The 26,479-nt window shown below is 41.5% G+C and overlaps 1 protein-coding gene across 2 annotated transcripts in view; it reads left to right on the top strand.

Annotated features, from left to right (window-relative positions):
- The window catches only part of LOC116551915 (cytochrome P450 20A1), a 121,620-nt gene that overhangs the window by 42,414 nt on the left and 52,727 nt on the right, over positions 1-26,479 (top strand). The window lies entirely within an intron of this gene.

Genomic DNA, 26,479 nt, shown 5'->3' with positions numbered 1-26,479 from the left:
ATCGCTTAAGGGTGGCAGATGCCAGCATTTTCTTACCTGATGAGCACACCTGCATCCACATGCTCACCCAGCCCCCAAGGCATGTGGCTGTCTGGCATGTGCTGCGTCCTACACTGCACAAGCATTCAAAGAACAAAGAGGGAGCAGCAGAGGATAAAGGAAGACACATAGACAAACATAGAGAGCTGGGCTAGGTAGTCCGAAAAGCTGATGATGTCATTCTTTTCAGCCTGTCCTGCCTCAGAGTACTTTATTTCATATGTTCACAAAGCACATAGCAGAGGGAGGGTGCAGTTGCCCAGAGCAGCCTGTGGTTATAATTCTCATACTTCAGTTAACATACCTCAGCTAACAACTATCTTGCAGCAAGGTCAGTGAAAACTGGTTATCTTTCACTAGGTCCAACTGCTCCTCCAAGACATACACATTCCCCTATTATGGTTTCATTTCTCTGGAGTTCACCCAAATTTCATAGCAGCCTTGCTGCTGATCCCCCCAGACAGGGTAGGCTACTCTGACTCTCTACACCTCCCCCTTAACTGTAAATATAAGCACAACAAAAATTGGCCCAACATTAAGCATTACTATTATTAACATGTATGGTGTAGTACATTGAAACAGACTACACAGGAATTTCATGTCCAAGCTGCATTTGATAGCAGGCGTTACTTTCACAACAAAGGCAAGTTAGATTTACAGCATTATAGGTTAACACTCAAAGCCTCAGGAGGGATTGCTGGCTAGGCACATACCCGATGTTTGCTGACCTTACTGCAACTGTGTCTGTCTTAGGTTGTTCTCCTCTTAGGATCTTACCCGTCATTGACTATCCAGTCATCCCTTCAGGTCCAGCATCATCATCAAAATCATTTTTAGAGGTTAATGGTCTTATAAATAATATTAGACTACATGTCACTGAGGAGCATATATACCCACATTTCTTATTTCAGCTTTAATAACTTCTGCTAGGACTTACATTGTATGCCTCTGTTTTGTACAAACACCGGTAGTTCTAATACCTATTTTACTGCCTGTAATTTTAAATGACACAGTTTAGTTTGTAAGTTTTTACTGTCTAGATTTCCACGAATATGGACTGCTGCATATAACAAAAACAGAATAATTACACAGATAACAAGTATTATGAGCATCCAAAAGGCATGCCTCAGAATTCCAAAAGAATTAAATCCCTGTAATTGACCCAGTATCCTTTTTGCTATTTTTGCAGGGTCCTCTATATCAAGGTGTGCATGTTATATTTTATCTATTTCTTGATATAATTTAATTAAATCAATGGTTGAATTACAACAGCCTTGAGCTCAATAAAGTTGCTTTTTAACTGTTTCCCAATTTCATTTTGTATAATTTCAAATTATAGGGGTCACACAGATAGCAATATAATTACTATGACATCTAAGCCTATGTCTTAATCTTATCGCCTCCAGCTCATCTCCTATAAACATAGTGGCTGCCTCAGGAGCTGCCAGTCTGGCTTCTAACCTCTGATGAGTATCTTCGTGAGCAGCCATAAGCTGAGAAACATTTGATGTTAATTGATTTACATAATGGGCTGTTTGAATAGTTTGAGAAAGTGAAATGGCAGCAACTGTAGAACTGGCAACAATTCCTATCAATGTTACAATACTAAAAATCAATTTCAATGCTCTTTTACCTTAAGACAACATTTTTTCCATGTGCTGCAACACTGTCAAACCCCTGTCCTCATAAAATTCTTCTGTTAAATTGACAGGAATCATCACATATACAGGCTGCTTCAACACCAATAGACTTTGTCCCTTATTATAAGTAGATACCTAGGAAGTAAGGTTGCAATTTATACAAGACACATGAAATTTCCCTCCATATTGAGGTACATTGACCTCCCCTGTTACAATCACATAAGGGCTAGGAGCACAAGCCTTTAGTCCATAAATGTCATTTGTGAATATGCTGGAAAAATTGACATAGTCCATGGCAGTGACCAGACACAGTTCCTTTTGTAAAGTCTCATGGTTTGTTGTTAGAATGTTGTTGATAAATGCTCTGAATCACATGTTTTCCGGGTACCTAACACAATTAACTGTATTATAAGACCAGTCATACATTGTCCAGTTTTTAGAAAAATTATGGTTTACGGGGAACATATTAGCACAGTCATTCCCTCTGGAAAGCCTTTATACAATCTGTTTCCTCCTTCATGGAGACACACAAAGGAGGGTCAGTGGTCCATCCAGTGTAATTATAATTTCCATAATAGGGGGAGTGCTCTGGAGCTCCAGCTCTTCCTGCAAGTATCTATGTGTCATTTGGTAACACAGGAACTATGGGGTTTTTTCTCCTGGTCTCTCCTTTTTGTCTTTCAGTTTCAGCCTCCTCAGGGGTGTCACCAATTTCTGCTGGTCCATGGCTGTGATGAACACAGCGTTCAGGGACACACACTGGACAACTGGCATCTTTGGGAAAACACAAACGTAACCCCGCCCCCACATCATAGCAGGATCTGGTCCCTCCCAACGTCCTGTTTGGAGGTCCTTCCGTTGGACCCATGCCTTAGGTATTTCCTGGGCGGCAAAGTGTCTATCTGTAGGGGAATGTCCAGATTCATCACAGTTTAAAAAATTAAGGGTATATAGTGCAAGAGAAACTCAGGTAGCCAGAGTTCAAAAAATTAAGGGTATATAGTGCAAGAGAAACTCGGGTAGCCAGAGTTCTATAATCGCCTTTCTCTTATTTTTCAATTTGAGTTTTCAGAGTGCAGTGAGCATGCTCAACAATAGCTTGACCTGTTGGATTATATGGAATGCCTGTAGTATGCGCAATAGCTAAAGATGCACAAAAATTGAGCAAAAGCGTCAGAAGTATAGGCAGGATCATTATCTATTTAAAGACAATGAGGCAAACCAAGAGGAGCAAAGGCGGCAAGGCCAAAATTAATTACATGTTTGGCCGCTTCCCCAGAGAGCAGTTGGGCAAAAATGAAACCAAAATAAGTATCCACCAGCACATGTAAATATTGCAAACGGCCAAAAGAGGGCATATGAGTAACATCCATTTGCCACAAGGCATTTGGCTTAAGACCTCTGGGATTTACAGCTAAATTTTGAACTGAGGAAAGTTTGGCAGGCAGAGCAAGTTTTAACAATCTGTCTAGCTTACTCTCTGGTAAGTGAAAACTGTTTGTGTAGAGCGCTAGTGTTTTGATGAAATGTTGCATGGGATTCCTGTGCCTGGGAAATAAGAGAACCCACTAGATGGGGTGGTGGGGAGACGAGATTGTCTACAGCTGCACTGCCTTCTGTCAGGGGACCTGGGAGATCTGAATGTGATCTGATATGTCCAATAGATATAGGATATTTTCGCTGGTGGAGCATGCACTGCAGAATTGTAGATATTTGAAAAATCTCTTTTGAAGCAGAGGCCATGAGAGCCTTTGAATGGCTCCCACCACATACTTGCTGTCTGAGTAGATATTAACTGCCTGTGAGTGATCTCTGAGAACCATGTAAACGTTATAAAGCTCAGCTTCCTGAGCAGAAATAAATGGGGTGGCCTCCACCTAAGAGCCGTCTGCCATAAAATATACGGCTTGTCCTGAACGGCTGCCATCAGTAAACACTAATTGAGCTAAAGGAATTGTCTTTGTTTGGACAATTTTAGGAAAAATGAATGGATGTTGTTGTGTAAATGAAAGTATTTTAGATGAAGGATGATGACATGCTATCTGTCCTGTAAAATCTATAAAGGCTAGTCCCTAGTCCTGAGTAAATTGCCACAGCCGTGATTGTTGAGTGGTGTTATATGGCACAATGACTGTATCGGGGTCTTGACCAAAGATCTGATAGCATTGCTCTCTACCCTTAGCTATTAGAGAAGCAACTGCTGAATAGTAAGGTGTTAAAGAGTTAGGTGGGTTGTTAGCCAAATGTAACCACTCCACAGGGGAGTCTTTTTGTCACAGCCCTGCGGTGGGTGTATCAGCAGTCTGTAAGAAAATTAGATCTAAGGGAAGTTGTGGGTTAATGTAAGTTAACTGAGCCTGAGCTATGGCTTCTTCCACCTGTTTAAGAGCAAGTTTTGCTGGTTTAGTTAAAGTTCTAGAGAAAGTAGGGTCAGGATCACCCCACAAAATAGTAAAAAGTGGTATTAATTGGCCAGTAGTCAATTTTAGCATAGAGCGAAGCCAATTAATGTCTCCAAGGAATTTTTGAAATCGTTTAAAGTATGTCAGTCCCAGCGAATCTGCATAGTGTGATCAGAAATGATTGTTCCTAGATACTTAAAAGGAGCCAATTTTTTCTGGTGCCACCATCAGACCAGACTGAGCAAGGGCCAATTCCAAGTCCCCAAAAATTTGCCTTAAAGTTTCTTCAGATGAATGTGCCACAAGAATATCATCCATATAATGAATGGTATATGCTCATTTATATTTTTGTCTAGTAGATTCTAAAGCAACTGCCACAAAGGACTGACATAAAGTTGAGCTGTTAGCCATTCCTTGAGGAAGTACTTGCCAACCATATCATTTAACAGGTGCTTGAAAATTTGGGGAAGGTACTGAGAATACAAAATGTTCCTGGTCATCTGGATGTAAGGGAATAGTGAAAAAAGGCATCTTTAAGATCCAGAACCAAAAGATGATAATCTAATGGAATAGCAGTTGGAGTGGGTAATCCTGGTTGCAGAGCACCCATGGGCTGTATTATGGCATTAACGGCTCATAAATCTTGTAATAATCTCCATTTGCCTGGATTAAAATTTCACCTGTGTAGTCAGTATTTATAACTCCAGGTAGTACTAAAAAATCTTTTGAAGTAAGAATACTGTGCCTAATAAGCAGCCCCACAGTTCCAGGGGGCAGTGGCCCCCTCTCACTGCCGTGCACTCCGAGATGAAATGTTCCTTTTTGTCACACTGGAAACAAGTTCTAGATTTCTTTTTAGGACATTGTCATGGCAGTTTACTCTGAAGAGCAGAGGCTAATGTTAATTCCTCAACATATGCTGGACCAACATCTGCACAAAGGCCGAATGAAGTCATTTAGAGTAGCTTTAGCCTTGTAAGGTTGCAAAATGGCTTGGCATGTTTTGTTGGCATTTTCAAAAGCCATTTGCTTTGCTAACACATTGCAGTCTTCTGGTTCAGCTGTATCATCCTACTTTCTGAAGCAGGTGGGCAATAAAGTTTGCACATGGTTCCTCTGGTCCCTGGACAATTCTGCAAGTTCCTGGGACTTTTTACCTTTGGCTGGAAGAGCCCTCCAAGGCTGTGCAGCATAAATATTTATTTGCTGATAAGCCTCTAAAGGATAGCCAAGCTGATTTAGTAAGGGCTCAAAGTTTCCGCTACCCACTAACATATTCATAGATATATTCACACCATGAGCTATATTGCACTCAGCCTGCTCGCTACGCTTATCAAAGGAATCAGATTTCCATCTTAGATAATCTCCCGCATCCAAGCATAATTTTGCAAGGTTAGACCAGTTTTAAGGGGCCAACGCATCATTAGCCAAGGCATTCAAGAGAGTGATTACAAATGGGAAGTAGGTCCATAAGAGGCTAAAGCTGTTTTTAAATCCCTGAGTAATTTAAAAGACAAAGAACCATGCCGTCTCAGCATCTGTCCTGGATTATTGGGATCTGGGCGTACTAGCAAGGGGCAAACCTGAAACCCCTCAACATCCTCCCCTCATGCCATTGCCCCACGTAATGCAGGCTGCAGCGGGGAGATCTTAAAAGGAGTTATTTTATGTTCCTTGCATTTTTCTTGTATGAGCCATCTAGGCTTTGGGTCATCAAAGTTATGAGCTGCAAACATTTGAGGCCACTGGTCCTGCTCCTCTCTAGTTATTTTATCCTGTAATTTTTATTGATACTCTGGGGGCAGAGACTCCTCTGAGCCATCTCCATCACTCTCCTTCTCAAAAGAGGAGGCAGGTTTTGTTTGTTTGTTTGTTTTTTTGTTTGTTTGGTTTTTTTTTTGAGATGGAGTTTCGCTCTTGTTGCCCAGGCTGGAGTGCAGTGGTGAATTCTCGGCTCACCGCAACCTCCGAGGAGGCGGTTTTAAGTAAGTCTTGGGGTGGTGGAGGGAAGTCCATACGTGGGGCAGAAAGCTGGGCTACCTCGGCACTTCCTCTTGTCTACTGGCCTTTAAGAGATGCTGAGGTAGCCTGAACTCCCCTCAGTGTATTAGAAAGAGCAGTAATACAATCCTGTTGGTCTGAATATCTTGAGGTTAAATGATAATGAAATACCGCACCAACACAATAAAGAAAATCACAGTTTATACAAAATTACTAAAGAACTGTTTTATCTTAAACTTGTCTGCCTCATGTTGGGGATCTAAAGCATCCCTAATCAAAGACCAAATAGCAAAAGTATAAACTGGCATTGTCTGAGGTCCCTTAGCTATATATTTGCTATGTAACTGTTGTCCTACTCTCATCCAAGTAGCTAAACTACTACGCCCTATTCTGGAAACCATGGGCAAATCTACTGCACAAATTTTAGAAAATCCTCTAGCTGCTCTTTTTATGTACATAACATCTTTTGCCCTTAATGAGGGCGAGCAGCACTTTCACATACAAAGAACTATCACTAGATAAAGAATTGCCCATGCTCAATGCCTGGTGAAAAATTTCCCAATCCACTCATTCTTTATACCCGGGTCCAGTGAGCATCCCCTCACCTTACTGTCATTTCTGGTTCCCACGCTCAGGTTCCTGTTTGGACACCATGTTTCACACGTCCTGCACTGCACAAGGGTTCAAAGACCTAAGAGGAAATGGCAGGGGATAAAGAAAGACACACAGACAAACATAGAGAGCTGGGCCAGGTGGTCTGAAGAGCTGATAATGTTAGTCTCTTCAGCCTGCCCTGCCTCAGAGTACTTTATTTTATATGTTCGCAAAGCACATAGAGGAAGGGTGCAGTTACCCAGAACAGCCTGTGGTTATAATTGTCATACTTCAGTTAACATACCTCAGCTAACAACAATCTTGCAGCAAGGTCAGTGAAAGCTGGTTATCTTTCATTAGGTCTGACTGCTCTTCTCCAAGACATACACATTCCCCTATTATGGTTTCACTTCTCTGGAGTTCACCCAAATGTCACAGCAGCCTTGCTGCTGATCCCTCCAGAGGGAGTGGGCTACTCTGGCTCTCTACAGCTCAGCTGTGCCCCCACCCCATTTCCGTTGTGTGCGATGCAGCATGTGACAGTGTCCTTATCACTGGTGCCAGTGGGAGTCGGAGCTGCGTGGGTGTGTGGGTATGTATGGGTGTATGTATAAGTGTGTGGTGTGTGTGTATGGGGGTATGGTGTGTGAGCTGATGTGTGGGTCTCAGTTTGTGGCATCTGAGTGTGTACCTGTGGTGTGTAGTATGTCTGTGTGTTTGGTGTGTTGGATGTGTTTGGCATAAGGGTACATGTATGTTGTACGTGATGTCTGGTACATGTGTGTGCATGCTGTGTGGCGTGTGTGTGTGTGTGGTGTATGCTGTGTTTTTGTGGTGTGTGTGGCATATGGGTGTGTGTGATGTGTGTCTGTGTACTGTCTGGCATGTGGGTATGTTTGGTGTGCAGCTTGTGTGTATTGTATTTGTGTCTGTGTATGTTGTGTGGTGCAAGTGGTGTGTAATATGGTTTGGCTGTGTCCCCACCTAAATCTCATCTTGAATAATCCCCAAGTATTGTGGGAACTTGGTGGAAGGTAGCTGAATCATGGGAATGGTTTTGCCCATGCTGTTCTTGTGATAGTGAGCGCATCTCATGAGACCTGATGGTTTTATAAGGGTTTGGCATTTCCCCTGCTTGCACTCATTCTCTCTTCTGCTGTTCTGTCAAAGGGTGCCTTCTGCCATGATTGCAAGCTTCCTGAGGCCTCCCCAGCCATGCAGAGCTATGAGTCAATCAAACCCCTTTCCTTTATAAATTACCCCATCTCAGGTATTTCTTCATAGCAGTATGAGAACAGACTAATACCACATATGTGTGAGAGTGCATATGGTGTGTGGCTGTGTGTTTGTGTTTGTATGGTTTCTGGCATGTGGGCATGTGGCTGTGTGTTTGTATGGTGCGTGGTGTTTATCTGCTTGTGTTTATGTGGTGAGGCACCTGTGTGGTGTCTGGTGGTGTGTGTGTGTAGTATTTGGCCTGTGTGTATGGTATGTGGGTGGGTTTGAATGTGTTGTGGATGTATGGTGTGTGTCTGTGTAGTTGTTTCTGTGTATGGTGAGTGTGGGTGTGTGGGTGTGCATGGTGTGTCTGTATGGTGTTTGATGTCTTGTGTGGTGTGACTGGATGGGTGTCGTGTGTGTATATGGTGTGTGGAGTATGGGTGTTTTTGTGTGTCTGTGTGCTGTGTCTGTGGTGTGCATGTTGTGTGAATGGTATATGGCATGTGTGTGGTGTTGATGGTGTGTACTCTGTGTGTATGATGTTTTGTGTATTATGTGTGGCATGTGTGTGCATGGTATCTGGTGTGTGGCATGTGTTTCTGTGTGGTGTCTCTGTGATGTCTCTATGGTTTGTGGTGTGTGTCATGTGTTTGTATGTGGTGTGTGGCATGTGTGTATGTGTTGTTTGTGGGGTGTGTTGTGTATGTATGGTGTGTGACATGTATGTCATGTATACATGGTGTGTGTATATGGTGTGTTGTGTGTGTAGTGTGTGTGTGGTGCATATGGTATGTGTGGCCTGCATGTGTGTGTATGTGTAGAGGATGGCCTCTCATGCCCAGAATGAAGCTTTTCTGAAGTTGGAGGCAGCAGCCAGGGCCTGGGCATGTGTGGATCTAAAGGGAGCAGTGGTGGGGAGTGGTGGGTGGGTCAGGGCCCCTGGGGCCTCCCTTCCTTTGGCCTCCTGCCCTTCCTGCTCTCCCAACCCTTCTTCCACTCAGTTTCACTGAGCACCGTACGTCGAGCCCAGGGTCTGCTCAGCTTGGAGAGGTGCCAGTGAGGCAGGCAGATCTGGGTGCATGGGGTGTACAAGGAGCTGCTTCGTGGGCTACCAGGAGCAGGGGCAGGGGGCCAGGTAGTGGACATGGAGGCTGGGGTGAGCATGAGTGACTGGGCCTAGGGACCCACATGGGCAGTGGCATGAATGAGGCCACCAGTGTCCACAGTGTCGGGAGTATGTACAGGCAGGGGCACCCAGTCAAGGGGCAGCAGAAAATCAGACCTCAAAGTTGCTGGCAAACAGATTCTAAGGACCCTGGCTTTTAAGCTGGTTACTGTTGGTTTGGGCCTCCGGGAATCTTAGGGTGAGGATGGGGGCCTTTCCTGCCATCCCCAGAGTCCAAGCAGTTCTCTCTATGTACCCCCTCTGCTCCCCAGATGCCATTTGCACTGAGAAAGTGAAGGGCTGGAGGTTGGAGCACAGTAGGATGCTGGACCTGGGCCCCAACTCTCCAGCAGCCCAGCCTTCACGTGGACAAATGTAGAAATGGAAGCCTTCTGGGAGGCATGTGTGTTCCTGTGTATCCACTACGCTTCTTTCTCGATGCACACCCTTCTTCAGGCCAGGTTAGCAACATAAGCCTTGTCTGCAGACAGACTGGTGTGCGTCCTGGGGACACCCCTTCACAGGTAGCACCTGCACTCAGCACCTGTTCTCCTCACTGCCAGCCTCTGGGGAAGCCGGTGGGGCCACTGGTGAGATGGTGTGGGCAGTGCTCCCAGAACAATCCTGGGCACTTCCTGCCTGCAAGGATCATGCCTGCGCCTCCTCCAAACACAATTTGCAATTTCCTCGCGGAGTCAGATTGCTGTTCTTTGTCACATACTTATAAGAGCTGGTTCCATGTTGTCAAGAATCTCCTGGTCAAGTCCAGTTTCCCGTCAGTTTCCTTCATTGGATTCCTTTCGCCTTCATCATTCTTGGCTACATGAACCTCTTCTCCGGTCACTGGAACTGTTCCATTTCCCTGGCTTCAGGAATGATGTTAACATCTGTTATGTGTAGCCCCTGGAGTGTGTTGGGTGCTCAACCAAGGGGGTGGGGCCTGTGTCATGGCCCTATTTCGTAGGTGATTGAACTCAGTTTTGGGATTTTTCCAAACCCCCGGGATGCAGAGGTACAGTCTGGCTGGCAGAATATCTGGTTACTCCAGTGTTTTATCTTCTGGCCTTAGCCTTGAGTACCTTCTCTGTAAATTCATTTGTTTCCATAAGTCTGACTTATGTCTATTCTATTTTCAGGCATGCTTTAAAACACACCCAAGCCCTGATTTTATTCTTGCCCAACAGCTTCATTCCTTGTGGACAGAAACAGTATCTGCCCTCTAGGCTTATTGAAAATATAAGTGAAAAGAGTGTTTCCACAGTGCCCAGCCAAGAGATATTCATTTAACCCCTGTTGGCCATGCTGGTTATGGAGTCTCCCCGAGAGCTGGACCAGCCTCCCACGCCTCCATGCGAAGTGGCGCACATCCCCTTTCACGCTTCTTTGCACCCTGTGGTCGCACATTCTTCCTCCCTGGGTATCAGTGCCATTGCTCCCACCCTTCAGTCAGTCCCCAGTCTGAAGTTGTCCTGGAACCAGGCACCCTCTGACCACTTCTTTTCCCACCGTGATACAGAGGCAGCAATGGTTTGGATGTATTTTATTTTATTTTTTTAAGGGCTTTTAGGTATATGTGTGTTCATGCTGTCTCCAAAGAAACAAAAATATATCAGTGTCTCTAAAGAGTGGTAAAAAATAGCTTTGTAAAAGAGGTGTACATTCAGCAGGTCATGGACTTTAAAAAAAAAAAAGATGTATGAAATAGGACATAATTTATATCAGAAATTCAAATGTCTTAACCCTGCTTTAAAATCTCGCTGACCAACAATCATAATTTAATTAATTTGAATAGATTTCCTCATGGCCTGTGTCAGTCTCTGTTCCATCATTTGTCAGGCCAGAAACCCAGTGGACAGCAGATAAAAATTAATTGGATGTGCGTATGGGCTGAATTCTGTTGCTTCCAATTTTTTCCCCCACCCAGAAGGAGGACAAATAATGTTTAATAGAAATAACAGTCAGAAGACTTTCTTCATCTTAAACAGGTCCACATATTAGGCAATTATTACTTGGCAATAGTTTTATATATATATACTTTAAATAATGAAGTACATGTTCAGATTGTGCAGGATTTTTACATAGGTATACACATGCCGTGGTAGTTTGCTGCATCCATTCCCTTGTCATCTACATTAGGTATTTCTCCTAATGTTATCCCTCCCCAATTGCCCCACCCTCTGTTATCCCCCCTCTAGTCCCCTCACCCCCCAACAAGCCTCAGTGTGTGATGTTCCCCTCCCTGTGCTCATGTGTTCTCATTGTTCAATACCCACTTATGAGTGAGAACAGGCAGCATTTGGTTTTTTGTTCTTGTATCAGTTTGCTGAGAATGATGGTTTCCAACTTCATCTGTGTCCCTGCAAATGACATGAACTCATCCTTTTTTATGGCTGCATAGTATTCCATGATGTATATTTGCCACATTTTCTTTATCCAGTATGTCATCGATGGGCATTTGAGTTAGTTCCAAGTCTTTGCTATTGTAAACAGTGCTGCTATGAACATATGTGTGCATGTGCCTTTATAATAGAACAATTTATAATCCTTTGGGTATATACCAAGCAATGGGGTTCCTGGGTCAAATGGTATTTCTATGTCTAGATCCTTGAGGAATTTCCACACTGTCTTCCACAATGGTTGAACTAATTTGTACTTCCACCAACAGTGTAAAGCATTCCTATTTCTCCACATCTTCTCCAGCCTCTGTTGTCTCCTGATTTTTTAATGATTGCCATTCTAACTGGTGTGAGGTGGTATCTGAATGTGGTTTTTATTTGCATTTCTGTAATGACCAGTGATGATGAGCTTTTTTTCATATGTTTGTTTCCTGCATAAATGTAATGTCTGAGAAGTGTCTATTTATATCCTTTGCCCACTTTTTGATGGAGTTGGTTTTTTTCTTGTTTAAATTTTTCGTAGATTCTGGATATTAATCTTTTGTCAGATGGGTAGATCTTTTTCTCATTCTGTGGTTGCCGGTTCACTCTCATGACAGTTTTGTTTTTTGTTTTTGTTTTTGCTGTGCAAAAGCTCTTAAGTTTAATGAGATCCCATTTGTCTATTTTGGCTTTTGTTGCCATTGCTTTTGGTGTTTTAGTCATGAAGTCCTTGCTTATGCCTATGTCCTGAATGGTATTGCCTAGGCTTTCTTCTAGAGTTTTAATGATATTAGGTCTTATGTTTAAATCTTTAATCCATCTGGAGATAATTTTTGAATAAGGTGTAAGGACAGAATCCAGTTTCAGCTTTCTGCATATGGCTAGCCAGTTTTCCCAACACCATTTATTAAATAGGGAATCCTTTCCCCATTGCTTGTTTTTGTCAGATTTGTCAAAGATCAGATGTTTGTAGATGTGTGGCATTCCTTCCAAGGCCTCTGCTCTGTTCAATTGATCTATATCTCTTTTTTGGTACCAGGATCATGCCGTTTTGATTACTGTAGCCTTGTAGTATAGCTCAAAGTCAGGTTGCATGATGCCTCCAGCTTTTTTTTCCCCCCTTAGGATTGCCTTGGCTATACAAGTTCTTTTTTGGTACCATATGAAATTTAAAGTAATTTTTTTCCAGTTCTGTGAAGAAGATTAATGGTTGCTTGAAGGCGATTGCATTGAATCTATAAATTACTTCGGGCAGTATGACCATTTTCCTGATATTGATTCTTCTTAACAATGAGCATGGAATGTTTTTCCATTTGTTTGTGTCCTCTCTTATTTCCTTGAGCAGTGGTTTGTAGTTCTCCTTGAAAAGGTTCTTCACATCTCTTGTTTGTTATGTTCCTAAGTATTTTATTCTGTTTGTAGCAATTATGAATGGGAGTTCATTCATGATTTGGCTCTCTGTTTGTCTGTTATTGGTGTATGGGAATGCTTGTGATTTTTGCACATTGATTCTATATCCTGAGTCTGCTGAAATTGCTTATCAGCTTAAGGAGATTTTGGACTGGGACAATGGGGTCTTCTAAATATACAATCATGTTGTCTGCAAATAGAGACAATTTGACTTCCTCTTTTCCTAATTGAATACCTTTTTTTTCCTTGCCTAATTTCTCTGGCCAGAACTTCCAATACTATGTTGAATAGGAGTGGTGAGAGAGGGCCCCCCTCTTCTTCTGCCAGTTTTCAAAGGGAATGCTTCCAGTTTTTGCCCATTCAGTATGATATTGGCTGTAGATTTGCACAAATAGCTTTTATTATTTTGAGATAAGTTTCATTGATACCTAGTTTATTGAGAGTTTTTAGCATAAAGGGCTGTTGAATTTGTCAAAGGCCTTCTCTGCATCTATTGGGATAATCGTGTATTTTTTGTCATTTGTTCTGTTTATGTGATGGATTACATTTATAGATTTGCATATGTTAAACCAGCCTTGCATCCCAGGGATGAAATTGACTTGATTGTGATGGATAAGCTTTTTGATATGCTGTTGGATTTAGTTTGCCAGTCTTTTATTTAGGATTTTTGCATCAATGTTCATCATGGATATTGGCCTTAAAATTTCTTTGTTAGTTGCCAGGTTTTGGTATCATGATGATGTTGGTCTTATAAAATGAGTTGGGGAGAATTCCCTGATTTTGTATTGCTTATAATAGTTTCAGAAGGAATGGTACCAGCTCCTCTTTGTACCTCTGGTAGAATTCTGCTGTGAACCCATGTGGTCTTGGATTTTTTTTGGTTGGTAGGCCATTAGTTGCTGCCTCAACTTTTGACCTTATTATTGGTCTATTGAGGGATTCAACCTCTTCCTAGTTTAGTCTTGGGAGGGTGTAAGTGTCCAGGAATTTATCCATTTCTTCTAGATTTACTGGTTTATATGCGTAGAGGTGTTTGTAGTAATCTCTGATGGTAGTTTGTATTTCTGTGGAATTGGTGTTGATATCTCCTTTATCATTTTTTATTGCATCCATTCAATTCTTCTCTCTTTTCTATTAGTCTGGCTAGCAGTCTGTCTATTTTGTTGATCTTTTCAAAAAACCAGCTCCTGGATGTATTGATTTTTGAAGGGTTTTTTGTGTCTCTATCTCCTTCAGTTCTGCTTAGATTTTAGTTATTTCTTGTCTTTTGCTAGCTTTTGAATTTGTTTGACCTTTCTCCTCTAGTTGTTTTAATTGTGACATTAGGGTGTCAATTTTAGATCTTTCCTCACTCCTCATCTGGGCATTTAGTGCTATAAATTTTCCTCTAGACACTGCTTTAAATGTGTCCCAGAGATTTTGGTACACTGTGTCTTCTCTCTCATTGGTTTTGAAGAACATCTTTATTTCTGCCTTCATTTCATTATTTATCCAGTAGTCATTCAGGAGCACGTTGCCCACTTTCCATGTAGTTGTATGGTTTTGGGTCAGTTTCTTAATCTTGAGTTCTAATTTGATTGCAGTGTGCTCTGAGAGACTGTTTGTTATAATTTCCATTTTTTTTGCATTTGCTGAGGAGTGATTTACTTTAGATTATGTGGTCAACTTTAGAGTAAGTGCGATATGGTGCTCAGAAGAATGTATATTTTGTGGATTTGGGGTGGAGAGTTCTGTAGATGTCTATTAGGTCCACTTGGTCCAGATCTGAGTTCAAGTCCTGGATATCCTTGTTAATTTTCTGTCTAGTTGATCTGTCTAATATTGACAATGGAGTGTTAAAGTCTCCCACTATTATTGTGTGGGAGTCTAAGTCTCTTTGTAGGTCATTAAGAACTTGCTTTATGTGTCTGCGTGCTCCTGTATTGGGTGCGTATATATTTAGGATAGTTAGCTCTTCTTGTTGCATTGATCCCTTTACCATTACGTAATGCCCTTCTTTGTTTCTTTTGATCTTTGTTGGTTCAAAGTCCATTTTATCAGAGACTAGTATTGCAAGCCCTGCTTTTTTTTTTTTTTTTTTTTTCTCTCCATTTGCTTGGTAAACCTTCCTCCATCCCTTTATTTTGAGCCTATGTGTGTCTTTGCACATGAGATGGGTCTCTTGAATACAGCACACTGATGGGTCTTGACTCTTTATCCAGTTTGCCAGTGTCTTTATTGGGGCATTTAGTCCATTTACATTCAAGGCTAATACTGTTATATGTGAATTTCATCCTGCCATTTTGATACTAGCTGTTTGTTTTGCCTGTTGATGCAGTTTCTTTGTAGTGTTGATGGTCTTTACAATTTGGTATGCTTTTGCTGTGTCTGGTGCTGGTTATTCCTTTCCATGTTTAGTGCTTACTTCAGGAGCTCTTGTAAGGCAAGTGGTGATGAAATCTCTCAGCAGATGCTTGCCCGTAAAGGATTTTATTTCTTCTTCACTTATGAAACTTAATTTGGCTGGATATAAAATTCTGCATTGAAAATTTTTTTCTTTAAGGATGTTGAATATTGGCTCCCACTCTCTCCTGGCTTGTATGGTTTCTGCAGAGAGATCTGCTGTGAGTCTCCTGTGCGTCCCTTTGTGGGTAACCTGATCTTTCTCTCTGGCCGGTATGAGAAAGAAAAAGAAAAACTGCTGTGGCTACCACGGCTGCCCAGTTTTGTGCTGGAAACCTGGGGCATTGCTGTTGTAGGCACTGAAGAGAATCTCCTGGTTTGTGGGTTGTGAAGACTGTTGGAAAAGCACAGCATCTGAGCCAGAGTGCTGGAGTGTCCGGAGAAGTCCCTAATGGCTTCCCTTGGCTAGGAGAGGGAGTTCTCTGGCCCCTCGCACTACCCAGGTGAGACAACACCCCACCCTGCTTCGGTTTGCCCTCCTTGGGCTACTCCCACCGTCTAACCAGTCTCAGTGGGGTGAACCTGGTACCTTGGTTGGAAATGTAAAGATAACTTGCCCTCTGGATTGCTCTCTGGGAACTGCGGATCAGAGCTATTTCTGTTTGGCCATCTTGGCAGAAGTCAGAACTTTCTTTTTTTCTATTTGCTTTCTATATGTCCCATTCATATTTTGTTCCACAATTCTTCCATTTCTCCCTTCCTTTGTGTTTATTGATTTTTTAGCATATCATTTTAATTTTCATCTATATTCTTTTACTGTATATTTTTAAATTCTCTTATTCGTTACCTTACAAAATAAAATATCTAAATTTAGAACAATCTAGTGTGGGTTAAATGGCACTTAGTTTCAGTTGTATATAAAAACTTTGCTTCGATACCTCTGTCCTATTTTTATTGTCAAAAATTACATTTTTACACATAGTGTATATGACATAGGTTTGTAATTGTGTATTAATGTAGATTTATAATTATTTTATGCATATTTATTTTAAATTATATGGGATGGTTAAAAAAGAAGTCACAAAACAAAAATAGAATAATACTGGTTTTGTTCACCTGTGTCATTAACATTACTGCTATTCTTTTTATGGTTTTGAGTTCCCCTCTCATGTTCTTTCATTTCTGCCTAAAAGATTCCTGTGGGATTTATTATATGGCAAGTCTTTTAGCAAAAAACACCATCAGTTTTTTTTAAATGTATTTTTAAAAGAATTTCTTTTTTAGATCAGTTTTTGGTTTGTGGAAAAATTAAGAGTATGGTACAGAGATTTTTCCATAAACCCCTGTTTCCATACATGCATAGCATCCCTCATTATCACATTCCCAACCAGAGAGTGGCACATATGTTACAATTGATGAACCTAAACTGACACATTTTTACCCAAAGTCCATAGTTTATATTGTGGTTCACTCTTGGTGGCCTGTTCTGACAAAATTATAATGACACCTGCTCACCATTATGATATCACAAATATTTTTCCTGCTCCAAGAAATCCTCTGTGCTCTGCTTTTTATGCTTCCCTCCCACTGACAACTACTAACATTTTTACTGTTTTTAACAATTTTGCTTTTTTCCAGAATGTGAAGTAGAATCACATTGTGAGTTACAATTTTCAAATTGGCTTATTTCACTTAATAAAATGCATTTAAGTTTTCTTGATATAATACTGTGTTGTCTTGATATACTACAGTTTATCCATTCATCTATAGAAGAATATCTGTATTGCTTTCTCCACATTTTGAGCGTTATCAGTAAGACTGCTATAAACATTTTATGTAAAGACTTTCGTGTAGACATTAGTTTTCATTTTCCTTGGGTAAATACCAAGAGCACAATGGCTGGATCGTACGGTGAGGGTTTGTTTAGTTTTGTAAGAAGTTGCCAAGCTGCCTTCCAAAGTGACTGAACTAATTTGCATTTACATCAGCAGTAAATGAGTAAGTTTCTCTTGCTCCACAGTCTCTCCAGTGTTTGCTGTTGGTAGTGTTCTGGATTTTTGACATGCTATCTATATACCTTTTTTGGTAAGATATTTGTTAGGGTCTTTTATCATTTTAAAATTGGGTTGTTTTCTAATAGTTGAGTTTTAAGAGTTCTTTCTTATGTTTTGGGGAGTAGTCGTTTGTCATATATGCCTTCTGAAAATATTTTCTCTTATTCTGTGACTTGTCTTTTCATTACTTTCACAGTGTCTTTTATAGAACAGAAATGTTCTATTTTAATGAATTTCAGCTTATGAATTCTTAATTTCACTGATTGTGCATTTGGAGTCTTATCTAAAAAATTGTACCAAACCCAAAGCATATATATTTTCTCTGAAGTTACAGGAGTTTTATGCTCTTGCATTTACCATTTACATCTGTGGTCCATTTTGAGTCAAATCTCGTAAAGGGTGTAAGGTTAGTATCTGGATTCATTTTTCTGCAAGAGCATGCCCATTTTGTCCAGCACTTGAAAAGACTGTCTCATCTTTCATGTATAGTCTTTTGCTCCTTTGCCAAATATTAGTTGGGTAAATATTCATGTGTCTATTTCTGGACTCTTCTATTTACCTAGTTGTCTATTCTTTCGCCAGTTCTACACTGTCTTGATTACTGTAGGTTTGTAAGTCTTGAACTGGGTAGTGTCAGTCCTCTAACTTTGTTCTTATTCTCAATATTGATATGGCTATTCTAGGTCTTTTGCCTCTCCATATTTATGTGAGAATCAGTTTGTTAATATCCACAAAACAACCTGCTTGGATTTTGACTGGAATTGCATAGTAGCTGTAGATTGATGTGAGAAGAACTGAAATCTAAAGAGCATTGAGTCTTCCTACAAATGAAAATGGGATTTCTATCCATTCATTTAGTTCTTCTTTAATTTCGTTTATCAGTGTTTTTCTCCTAAATATGATGTACATATTTTGTTAAATTTATACGTCATTATCTAACTTTGGGGTGCTTATGTAAATTATGTCTTTAAAATTTTTGTTCATTGCTGATGTATGATAAAATTGACTTATGTACATTGACTTTGTAACAGCAATCTTATGTATTCACATTAGTTCCAGGAGTTTTTTATTAAGAGTTTCTACATAGACAGACATGTCATCTGTGCTCAAGGGCAATTTTCTTTTTTTCTCCAACCTATATAACTTTTTCTTCCCTTTCTTGTCTTATTGCATTAGTTAGGACTTTTAGTATGATGTGGAAAGGGTAGTGAGAGTAGACATCCTTGCTTTGGTCCTGATCTTAATGAGAAAACTTTAAATTTCTCACTACTCATTATGATGTTAGCTATAGGTTTTTGGTAGATTTTTTTTAAATCAAGTTGAGGAAGTTCCCCTATATTCCTAGTTCACCGAAAGGTTTTTTTCTTTCTTTTTTTTTTAAATTATGAACAGCTATTGGATTTGTTGAATGGTTTTTCTGTGTGTATTCATATGATCATGTGTTTTTTCTCATTTAGCCCGTTGATGTAATGAATTCCATTAATTTTTTTAAAACTTTTTTATTAGGTTCAGGGATACATGTGCAGGTTATATTGACAAATTGTGTCATGGGGGTTTGTTTACAGATTATTTCATTACCCAGGTATTAATCCTCATACTCAATATTTTTTCAGTTCCTCTCCATCCTCTCACCCTCCACCCTCATGTGGGCCCTAGTATCTGTTGTTCCCCTCCATGTGTTCTCATCACTTAGCTCTGACTTGTGAGAACATGTGCTATTTAGTGGCCTCCTGCTCCATCCATGTCCCTGCAAAGGACATGATCTTCTTCTTCTTTCTTATGACTGCCTAGTATTCCATGATGTATATGTAACCACATTTTCTTTATTCAGTCTACCATTAATGGACATTTAGGGTGATTTTGTTTCTTTGTATTGTGAATAGTGCTGTACTAAACATACACATGCATGTGTCTTTATAAAAGAACAATTCACATTCCTCTGGGTATATACCCAGTAATGGGATTGCTGGGTAAATGATATTTCTGTCTCTAGGTCTTCAAAGAATTGCCACACTGCTTTTCAGAAAAGTTGAACTAACTTATAGACCCACCAAGAGTATATAAGCATTCCATTTTCTCCACAATTTGCTAGCATCTGTTATTTTTTGACTTTTTAATCATAGCCATTCTGAGTGCTGTGAGATGGTATCTCACTGTGGTTTTGAGTTGAATTTCCCTGGGAAAAGGAAAGCCCTGGGGACTATGGATTGTGGGGTGTGGGCCTCAGTAAAGGAGAACGTTCTCTCACCCTACATCCTTACAAAGACTTGAGGAGTGATGTCTTTGAAGGGGGCCTCATCTACATCATATAAGATGTATTAAATATATTAAAGTGCATCCGCATCCCATACATAAAACATTTTTAATGTAGAAATGACAGGTTGAATATCTTTTTCTAATTTTGCTTTTGAAATGTAACTGTATTTTGCAGGATAGTCATGTTTTGTTTTTGTTGGTATTTTGGTTTCTTCCTAATAAACTAAGGCTTTCTACTCAGGCTTCTGATCTTCTCATAGACCTTTGGAAAGCTCAGTTAGGAGCCTCCGTGCCCTCAGATGCTCCTCTGGTGAAGTAGCCCTTCCCTTCACTGTGATCACTGTGCACACTCCATGGACGGTCACATCAGGGCCTGTCACATCAGCTCCTCTTAGGCTACTGGGCCTTAAATGGAGCTTCAGACCCACACACAAAACTGCTTCCCAGCTCTCCTTCCTGGACAACCCACAGGCACCTCACACTCACCAGGTGGAAAGCCAGGCTCACTTTGTACCTTATTCCCCGTCATCTGCTACTCCAGAAGGTCCTGTGTCTCCACAAAAGGCATCACAGTCATCCTCTCTCCCACGTTAGCAACCCAGGAGTCATCCATGTGGTCTCTCCCTCACTCTACACATGTAGGGAGGAACAAATCCTGTTGATTCCTTTGTATTTCTCTCACCTGTTTTTCCTCATTGAAAGACTCTTCTGCACATGGAGGAAACTGCACCTCCACTCACATCTTTTACCCTCCAAGCAGCACCTCAAACTGCCTCCCTCCTCGTCCTCATTCCCAAAGCTTCAGCAGGGCCCTGCTCTCTTCTGCCTGGATTGGTCTGACGGGCTCCCCAGCTATCTCTTTCCCTCCCACCCATCCTCTCCACCTCTGCTGGTTAGGGCTATGCTAAGAGGTCAGTTGGATCACATCATTTCCACGTAAAGTCTGTTAGTTGCACTCACAGCTCCTGAGGTTAAATCAATCACCACACATGGCCCCTTTGGGTCTGGCTCTGGCTCCTGCCTAGATTTGCCCCATACTCCCCTCCACCTCTTCACTCACATCTCTATTGATATAAATTATTTTTGAGATGGGGTCTCACCCTGTCCCTCAGAATGGATTGTAGTGGTGCAATCACAGCTCATTGCAGCCTTGAATGCCTGTGCACCTAAGCCTCTAGAGTAGCAGGCACTATAGGCACACAACACCACAACTGGCTATTTTTGTTCTGTAGAGGAGACAGAACCTATGTTGCCCAAGCTGATGTCCAACTCCTGGCCTCTAGCAGTCCTCTCACCTCAGCCTCAGCCTCCCAATGTGCTGGGATTACAGGTGTGAGCCACTGCACACAGCCATATATACATATTCTTTGCTTCTCACTTTTAAGCTTTTGATTAGTTACAGTATGAAGTCTAGACTGGGTATACAGTTCTGAATTGAAATCCATGCTCTGTGACACTGGCTGTTCGCTTCTCCTTTTCTGAACCTCAGTTTTTTCATCTGAAAAATGAAGATAACAACCCACCACTCCATGAGTCTTTTAAGAATTGGAGATTTGCTTAAAGCATGTAGCTCAGAGTAGGTATACAATAAATAATAGTCATCATCACCTATCATCTCTCCAAACTGTTTCAACCTCTGCCTGTTACCCAGTTCCATGTGGAAGTGACTTTGGAACGGGGTAACAGGCAGAGGTTGAAACAGTTTGGAAAGCTCAGAAGAAGAGAGAAAAACATGGGAAAGTTTGGAACTCCTTAGAGACTTGTTGAATGGCTTTGACCAAAATGCTGATAATCTTATGGACAATGAAATTCAGACTGAGGTGGTCTTACACAGAGATGAGGAACTTGTTGGAAACTGGAGCAAAGCTGACTCTTATGTTTTAGCAAAGAGACTGGTGGCATTTTTTCCCCTGCCCTAGAGATTTGTGGAACTTTGAACTTCAGAGAGATGATTTAGTGTATCTGGCAGAAGAAATTTCAAAGCAGCAAAGCATGCAAGAGGTGACTTGGGCACTGTTAAAGGCATTCAGCTTTAAAAGGAAAACAGAGCATAAAAGTTCAGAAAATTTACAGCCTGACAATGTGATAGAAAAGAAAATCTCATTTTCTAATGAGAAATTCAAGCTTGCTGCAGAAATTTGCTTAAGTAATGAGGAGCCAAATGTTAATCTCCAAGTCAACGGGGAAAATGTCTCTACCTTTGCAGCAGCCTCTCCCCTCACAGGCCTAGAGCCTTAGGAAGAAAAAATGGTTTCCTGGGCTTGGCTCAGGGTCCCTCTGCTGTGTGCAATCTAGGGACTTTATGCCTTGCCTCCCAGCTGCTCCGTCCATGACTAACAGGGGCCAAGGTACAGCTCAGGCTGTGGCTTCAGAGGGTGCAAGCCCCAAACCTTGACAGCTTTCATGTAGTGTTGAATCTGCAGGTGGACAGAAGTCAATAATTGAGGTTTGGGAATCTCCATCTAGATTTCAGAGGATGTATGAAAAGGCCTGGATGTCCAGGCAGAATTTTGCTACAGGGGCAGCGCACTCATGGAGAACTTCTGTTAGGACAGTACAGAAGGGAAATCTGGGGTGGGTGCCCCAATACAGAATCCCCACTGGGGCACTGCCTAGTAGAGGTGAGAAGAGGGCCACTGTCCTCCAGACCCCAGAATGGTAGATCCATTGACAGCCTGCACTACACACCAGGAAAAGCCACAGACACGCAACTCCAGTCCATGAAAGCAGCCAAGAGGGAGGCTATACTGTGCAAAGCCACAGGGGCAGAGCTGCCCAAGAACATAGGAACACACCTCTTAAATCAGCATGACCCAGATGTGAGATGTGGAGTCAAAGGAGATCATTTTGGAGCTTTAAGATTTTACTGCCCTGCTGGATTTTGGACTTGTATGGGGCCATTAGTACCTTTGTTTTGGCCAGTTTCTCCCATTTGGAATGGGTGTATTTATCCAATGCCTGCACCCCCATTGTATCTAAGAAGTAACTAACTTGCTTTTGATTTTACAGTGTTATAGGCAGAAGGGACTTGCCTTGTCTCAGAGGAGACTTTGGACTTTTGAGTTAATGCTGAAATGACTTAAGACTTGGGGGATGACTGGGCATAGTGGCTCACGTTTGTAATTTCAGCACTTTGGGAGGCTGAGGCAGGTGGATCACAAGGTCAGGAGTTCAAGACCAGCCTGGCCAACATGATGAAACCCTGTCTCTACTAAAAATACAAAAAAAAAAAAAAATTAGCCAGGCATGGTGGCAGGTGCCTATAATCCCAGCTACTTGGAAGGCTGAGGCAGAAGAATTCCTTGAACCCAGGAGGAGATTTTAGTGAGTCAGGATTGTGCCGTTGCACTCCAGCTTGGGCGAGAGAGTGCGACTCCGTCTCACAGGGGGAAAAAAAAGACTTTGGGGGACTGTTGGGATGATTGGTTTTAAAATGTGAGGGCCTGAGATTTGGGAGGGTCCAGGGGTATGATGATATGGTTTGGCTGTTTACCCACCCAAATCTCATCTTGAATTGTAGCTCCCACAATTCCCACGTGTCATTGGTGGGAGCTGGTGGAGATAATTGAATCATGGCAGGGGGCGGCTTTCCCATGCTATTCTTGTGATAGCGAATGAGTTTCATGAGATCTGATGGTTTTATAAAGGGGAGTTTCCCTGCACAAGTTCTCTTGGCTGCCACCATGTGAGACATGCCTTTTACCTTCCACCATGATTGTGAAGCCTCCCCAGCCACGTGAAACTGCAAGTCCATTTAACCGCCTTCTTTTGTAGATTGCCCAGTCTCGGGTACGCCTTTCTCAGCAGCATGAAAATGGACTAATATGTCAAGTTAACACATTGACTTCCCAAATTCTGGGTGAATGAAACCATATAAATAAATTTGGCCCTTACCATCCTTTATATTTTGTTTTCCTTAAATACCCATTCTCATACATGCTTCTTAGCATTCCTCTAAAACAAATTAGCAAGGTCTTATTGCTCCTTTGATGTATCAGCCAATGTTCTGTTCCAGGTCCAGGCATTATGAGTAGAGTATTTTAAAACAATAATAGAACCAACCAAATGTTTTCTGTTTTTTATGACCATGTGCTGGCAATAGTAAACTGTGAGTGACAAATTACCCACTCTGCTGTGCTCCATCACCTGTCCCCTTTCTCTTGCAGTACCACTGTTCTCTAGAAACTGAACTGGTAATTGTCTCCCTGGACTATGATGGTTTAACTGTTTTTATTGCCAACAGTCCATTATTACCTTTATTATTTTATTAGTTTATTATTATCAGTCTTTATTGCCTAGAGATAATGAGGAGAAATGGGAGTTCTTCCTCAGGATAATGGACACTACCTTGTTATGTAACTGACCCAAAAGAAGTTTCTTAAAGACTTTCATGTGAGGGAAGTTAGTTTCCTCAGACAGGGAAGATAGGCCCACTCCCCCATCAGCAAGAAAGGTTCAGTGGGACTTGGGGTTTCAGCTTTGTCTTTCTCCGACCAAATGTCCTGATCTCAGAGTCCTATTCCCTCTCAAATAGCTCCCTAATTTAGAATAAAAGGCTTGGCAAGATTCTGCTTTTAACTGGCATTATAACTCTACTACCTGCACAAGTAGATTTTAGGGCCTGACTCAGCCACATGTGCCCTGCAGCTGCACAAAATATTATTTTTTTTTTGAGACAAAGTCTCACTCTGTAGCCCAGGCTGGAGTACAGTGGCATGATCTCGGCTCACTGCAACATTTGCCTCCCCAGTTCAAGCAATTCTCCCTGCCTCAGCCTCCTTAGTAGCTGGGATTACAGGTGTCTGCCACCATGCCCAGCTATTTTTTGTATTTCTTTTTAGTAGAGAAAGGGTTTCACCACAGTGGCCAGGCTGGTCTTGAACTCCTGACCTCAGGTGATCCTCCCGCCTCGGCCTCCCAAAGTGCTGGGATTATAGGCGTGAGCCACCATGCCTGGCTACAAAATATTCTTTGAGAAGAATGGAAGTCTTCTGGTTCTTCATCTACACCATCTCATGTTGGAAAGTCAGGCCTAAAACTTGTTTTTTTTTTTTCTTTTAATAAGATCTATACCACAGTCAGAAATAGCCGTCTATCCCACCATCTTTTTTTTTTTTTTTTTTTAAGAAAGAGTCTCACACTGTTGTACAAGCTATGCAGTGGTGTCATCTCGACTTACTGCAACCTCTGCTTCCTGGGTTCAGGTGATCCTCCTGCCTCAGCCTCCTGAGAACCTGGGATTACAGTCATGTGCTACCATGTCTAGTTTCACTCTGTTGCCCAGGCTGGAGTAGAGTGGCACCATCTTGGCTCACTGCAACTTCTGCTCCCTGGGTTCCAGTGATTCTCCTGCCTCAGCCTCCTGAGAAGCTGAGATTACAGGCACATGCCACTGCACCCAGCTAATTTTCATATTTTTAATAGATACAAGGTTTCACCATGTTGGCCAGGCTGGTCTTGAACTCCTGACCTCAAGTGATATGCCAGCCTCAGCCTCCCAAAGTGCTGGCATTACAGCTGTGAGTCACTGCGCCTGGCCAAGTTTATGTGTTTTTTTAAAGTCTGACGACAGTTATCACATCACTATTATATTTAAATTCCTTTTCATATACGTGAAAGAAAGCTGTAACAATTTCAAAAAGTGAATATTTATTTATTTTTTGAGACTGAGTTTTGCTTTTGTTGCCCAGGCTGGAGTGCAATGGCGTGATCTCGGCTCACTGCAACCTCCGCCTCCCGGGTTCAAGTGATTCTCCTGCCCCAGCCTCCCAAGTAGCTGGGACAACAGGCATGCACCACCATGCCCGGCTAATTTTTGTATTTTTAGTGGAGACAGGGTTTCTACAAGTTGGTCAGGGTGGTCTTGATCTCCGGACCTCAGGTGATCCACCCGCCTCGGCCCCCCAAAGTGCTGGGATTACAGGCTTGAGCCACCACGCCCAGCCCAAAACATGAATATTTATAATATGCCAGAAATGTAATCCTTTATTCAAGATAAAAACATGTGTGAAAGGAGATATATATATATATATATATATATATATATATAATGCTTTTAGGGAGTACGAAAATGCTTTTAGGGAGTATAAACTGGGACCCAGGAGGCAGAGGTTTCAGTGAGCCAAATTCTCACCACTGCACTCCAGCCTGTGCTACAGAGTGAGACTGCCTCAAAAAAAAAAAAAAAAAAAACAAAAAAAAAAAAAAAAAACACACACAAAAACAAAACAAAAAAACTTTTATGCTTACTGTTTTGAAAACTTGTTGGGAACATCAGTTTGACAAGAAATATCTTTAAAATTCCAAACAAGAGACTTAAAAATGAAATTTGAACATTTGACAGTTTAAAGCACATTTATATGCCGAGAAAGACTTAAAAATACAATTTCTGCAAGTGAAATATTAAATAGCATGTTTCATTATATTTGCTATAGATGCCAAAAGAGTTGGCATTTTCAATGAGGTATGTTTCCTGCTTATGTAATAGTCATTTATCATAGAAGCTGTAAAATGCAATCTGGAATTTCTCTTGCCAAATTGCTTCCTGTGCTTGACATTTTATATTGTTAAAGCTATAAAATCTATACATACTTTTAGGATGCTTTCACTAAAAGGAGCACCAGTAAGTAGCAGGCCTTGCCTTGTATTTCATTAGCCATGTCAAAACTTCTGAGCCATACGAAATAGTAGTCCTAGGATATTTTATGCCCATGGCAACAAATGCCAAATACTGAAGTAGATAGCACCTACTCGGTTTTGCCAGCTGTGCTAAGTGCTTTTCATAAAATACGTAATTTAACCTACAAGCAACTCCGTGTGGTATTATTTTCACTGTTTTACATAGAAGGAAATGGAAGCTTAGAAAACTCAAGCAATTTACCGAAAGTCAGAACTAACAGCAAGGAAATCTGAACAGTGTGCAGCCTCTGCTCACCAG

This window comes from Sapajus apella, unplaced genomic scaffold (assembly GCF_009761245.1).
Source record: "Sapajus apella isolate SASKATOON/1434 unplaced genomic scaffold, GSC_monkey_1.0 scaffold10, whole genome shotgun sequence".
In the NCBI taxonomy this organism is placed as follows: domain Eukaryota; kingdom Metazoa; phylum Chordata; class Mammalia; order Primates; family Cebidae; genus Sapajus; species Sapajus apella.
This window is presented reverse-complemented; position numbering and strand designations above follow the sequence as displayed.